Below are 5,000 nucleotides of genomic sequence, written 5' to 3' on the forward strand. Positions count from 1 at the left end.
ACAGACGAAACCCCCATCCCTCTTTTCTCCCCAACAGGAGCGAAGCGAGAGAAATGGTGCTGAGGGTCTCTCGGCTAGCCATCGCGGTGGAACACATGTGCACACACCCACGTGACTCTCTGAGGAGCACCTCCCGACATTTGACGATTTAGCTTTGCCACCTAGCCTGGTAGTCTGACTCGCAAATTGGTAGTTCGAGGCCCCGTACTCAATGCGAAGCGGATGCGACTGGGCTGAGCAAAGTCCAAAAAAAAAAAAAAGAAAGTAACGTAGGCATAAAAACGAGCCTTGCGGCTATCAAAAAGGGGGCGGCAGTCGAGAGTGAGAGTGTGTGTGGGGGGTGAGGGGGGGTGTCTGGGTGGATGGGGGTTAAAGATAAGCACAAGGAGTGGAAGATTCCTATTGGTGAATTCTTTGACGGCCGCCGCGGCTTTTCGCTTTTCGACCTCAACAGTTTCACTTCGTCACTACGGACAAGAAGTTCACCGCTCAGGCAGGAAAACGAGCTGATAAAAAGAGAGACATGAGGAGAAATTAAATCGACTGGCACGTGTGCAGAGTATTGAGCGACGCTGAAAGAGGAAACGAAACAAAAAAAAAAAACAGAGAGAGTCAGAGTGAAACGAGGTGAAGAGTAACACGTAGGGGAAGTCACCGTCTGTATACGTGCATCCATGACTTCGTGCTTGGGTCTGTGCTTTTCATAAGAGGAGCGTTACTGTAGGAAAACAAACAAGGGAGAAGAGGAGGGGGGTAATAAGCTGAGTAACGCGCCCGCGTCAAGCATGGATGAGGTCGTGTTATCGGCACTACGATGAAGCGCTAGAGAATAGCAGAGAAGGGAGAGAAAGAAAGGGCACAATAATCACAGCAGAAAGAAACCCACAGGAACCCAGCGAGGAGGAGTTGGGGGGAAGAGGGAGGGAGATGGCGAGAACAATAACATGGTGGCCAAGGCTTTGCCTGCTCCGTGAGCTGTCCCCCACGCGTGCGTCAGCCTGTGTATTGAGAACACTTTGGCCTTTGCTTTTCTTTTTGCTTTTTTTTTTTTGCGTTCTCAGTTCTCATGGTAGCCTCTCCGCATGCGTGTATGGCAGTGGCGGCAAGCGTGTCTCTCTTTTCTGCGGAAACCTTTTCGCGCTCGCCTTTTTTTCGGCCATCAGTGAATGCCTCCGTTCCTTCGCCAGCGTGAGAGGTGAGAGGTGAGAGAGAAGAGAGAAGGGAGGAAGTCGCAATACGAGCACCAGCGAGCCAGCATACTCGCGCCCAATACACATGACTGCTGGGCGGTGTGGGGGGGGCAATCCGGTCGCCTACACCGAGGCCACACCGGCAGCGGCAGAGCGCGGCTTTCATACAGGAGCATCGACACACGTATGTGCGGTGCTTGGGCACCGACGAGAGTGCGGGGCTGCCGGACCTGTCCACCCCACCTGCCTCACCGGAGGGGGGGGGACATGAAGGGGCCCGATGGACGGCACCTACTGCGGAGGCACGGATAGCGAAAATGACGAGAAAAGGAGCGACACGGTCACCGTGGCCCTTCCTCAACGACGATGAAAGGTAGAAGTATCTCACTGGCAGGTAGAGCAGCGAGCGCGCTTCCACTGGGCAAGCAAAACACGATCGTGCGGACGATCGCGTCGCACCGCCATGCCCTACGAGGAGCGCACAAGGATAAACAAAGAGAGCAAAGGACCGAAAATGAATTCCCTTTCAGCAGCGGCTAGGATGCTCATCTGCTGGTCCAGGAAGGTGGGGAGAAAGAGGTGAGGAGGGGAAGGAGGGGAAGGAGCGTGAGGGTTAGTCAGCAGCATTCCCTCTCCAAGCGACACCCGTGCCATAGTATACCCTTGTTGTTGAGTGTGCTGGCAAGGACGTGTGCTCGACCAGGTGGGTGGGCTGTCGAGGTTCTTGCGCGCGCGAGGATACGGCCAGTCGCCAATGCGTGAGAAACGCCGCAATGCCGACGGACAGAAGGGCAAAGAGGAAAAAGAACGAAGTATAGAGCACGAGAAAATGGGAGAGAAATCAAAAGAGGAGCAAAACCCCACAAAACAGAGAGGCCATTGACGGAGAAAGGGAAGAATGGGGGTGTGTAGGAGGGGGGGAAGGCGGAGCGTAACGGAGTGAGTCAGTCCACCAACAAAAAGAGAGAAGAAAAAAAAACGTTCAAACAAATGCGCGACGTGGCCAAATGTTGGTGAGTTGCGGGGGGCCCGCACGCCCTCCTTCGGTGCTGTCTCTTTTTGTTCTCCGGGATGCAGGGTCGCCCTAGAACGATCGATGAGATACGCTACGTTCTTCTTCTCGATAATCATTTTTTTTTTTTGCGCTTTTCCCCCCTCCCCCTCTCTCTCTGTCCGTCGATTTGGGGTGTTCCCGAAAAGCACGGGAGGATTGACTGTCAACGACAGAGCCCTCTGCCCTGCATTCCTCACACACGTATGGGCATGAATGTGTGCGTGCGCGTGAGCAAAAAAGGGGAGGAAGGAGAATAAAGGAGGAGGGTAGGTGACTGTGTACGGTGTTGTTGAATGTCGGCCTGGTTGTCTATCTGTCGGGGCGTGGGCGTGGGCGTGGGCGTGGGTGTGTGTCTGCGCATCACTGAGCTCCTGTGCTGGAGAAACGCGGGGAGAGAAAGGGGAGAAGAGGAGGGAAGAAGACAAAAGGGAAAAAAAAAACATGAAGAGTACATGTCAGCCAAAGCTGGCCGAAAGGAAGAGGCAGGAGGAGAAAACGCAATAAAGCGAATACGTGCGTGCGCATAGCGGCAAACCACCTCTCTACGCTTTGCAGGGCAGCCCGGAGTGCGTGCGTACTGCGAAAACAGCGCAAAGGCACATCCCGCTCAGTCGATACGCACTCACACACGCAAGCGCGCGACGCGTAAAGCGCATCAAACCACACCACTCAGCAAAGAAGGGTGCGCACACCGGCACCAACAGCAGAAGAGCACACACGAATAAGGGACAGAAAAGGAGAGCTGAGAGACGCGACTGCGAGACGCATATCGCTTCCGCCACCTCTCGCTTGCTCTTCTTCGGTAGGTGCCTCGGTTGCTGAATCCCTTTTTTACGTCTCTGTGCATCTGCTTGAGATAGGGGAGAGAAGCACAACTGTGCAAAGGTAACTTCTTGTCACACATAACAGAGAGAGAGAGAGAGGAGGGGAAAACACAGCATGTGGTTTTAAGCAGCGTTTCTCTTTGTACTTGAGTGAATTCTTTCGGCGTTGTGGTTGCTGCTTGTGAGGGGATTATGTTCGCCTCCCTGTCTGACTCACTTGGAGGCGTTGGAATCAATTCTGCCAAGCATCAAGAGAGGGGGGATGAGTGCTCTTCTCCGAAGCACTCGTTTCAACTTGACGCTCAGCTAAAGGTTTCGGGCGATCGTATGTTCTTCTTTCTCCTGTTTTGAGGCTGCCTGTCCGACGCTTCCTTTTCTCTTCGTTCTTCCATCTTTCCTTCGCTGTGATCGCATACACTCGCCTCCTCTGCGTGTGTGTGTGTGGGTGGGTGTCGGTATCAGCCCGAAACAGTAACACCACAACAACATTGCGATTCACCTCCTGCGCACATCGCCACTTTGTTCACTCTGTTCGCCCATCTTTCTGTCGACAAAAAAAAAAACAGCGGCAACGGGACATGAGAGAGCGGCAGATAGCGAGAGAGAGAGCGAGCGAGCGAGAGCACGTGACAGGGGGAAAAACACGGGTGCTCTACGCGAGCGATTTGATAGAACAACAGCAAAAGCACGCGCAAAGTGAGAGGGGAGAGAGAGAAAAGCGAGAAGAACAGCAGGAGAAAAAATAAGGAAGCCGGTACGATCCATGAAGCACATGTCCGCCTATCACCAGAAGAAAGCCGCAAGGAAGACAAATAGAAAACTAAAGAAAACGAAGATAGGGGAGGGGGGAAGGCAGAGTTAGCAAGCAAGTGGTGATTCCCTATCCTTCGGAGAAGAGAAGGGACTGATGTTGATACCAGACGTTTTGCAGGTGTTTGGCCACGTCAGCTGTTGGGGAGGGGAGGGGGGTGGAGGAGAGCGGTGGGTCTGTATGCGTGCTCGTGTGTTGACCTGTGTAGAAGCAAATATTTCGCTCTTCTGGTCTTCACGATGCTTCTTTGATGGAGAAACACTCACACATACACACACGTAGTCACGTACCAGCTAACTAGCAGGAGGAAAGGTGAGGAGGGGGGAGAAGACGGGAGTCCGGGGGTAGCAGCGGAGAGGGGGGAAGGAGGAAGAGGAGGGTGGAGGCGAAGAGGTATCCAACGAAAAGGGATGAAGAGGGAGCACGGGAAAAGAAGGGGGCAGTGAAAAGGAAAAGAAAAAAATGGCAGATGTTGATCCAAGTAACGAGCCTCCGGTCCGCATGATGCGAGCTCGAGAAGCAAGGAAAAGAGCGAGAGAGCGAGGGGTTAGAGGGGAAAGCAGGAGCAGGGAGCAAAAGGTAAGTGCGCTCTTTTTTGTGCTTGTTCAGTAGCTGGTCCGTATACACACACACATGCACCCGCCTTTAGGAACGCATGTAACTGGATGGATGCTTAGCTCACTTCTCCTTTCTTCACTCCCTCGTTCTCTCTCTCTCCCTCCCTCCCTCCTTCCCTTGACCATCCCTCCTTCCTCCACTGCTCCTACCACACCTATGCAGACACGCAAACCGAAAAGCACACATACATGCGTCAGCAGCTAAAAGAAAGAGAGAGGTGTCAAATGCTGGACAACGACACGCAAGCAGCACAACTCAGCCTTTCAGCTCTGTGTGTGGGTGTGTAGGCGCCTGTAGGTACATCTCTGGATGGATTGGGGTGGCGAAGTGGGGGTGAGGTGAATGTGTGCTGGGGAACTCGCGAGCAGCAGAAGGAAAAAAAGCGGAACGCACACCTTTATGACGAGAGTGTCAAGGCCATAGCGTCCGCCGTAAGTAGTGCGCTACAGCGGGCCAACATCGACACGTCCACCGACAAGATCACGAACAGAAACGCAAGAGGT

Source organism: Leishmania braziliensis, chromosome 27 (genome assembly GCF_000002845.2).
Source record: "Leishmania braziliensis MHOM/BR/75/M2904 complete genome, chromosome 27".
Lineage (NCBI taxonomy): Eukaryota > Euglenozoa > Kinetoplastea > Trypanosomatida > Trypanosomatidae > Leishmania > Leishmania braziliensis.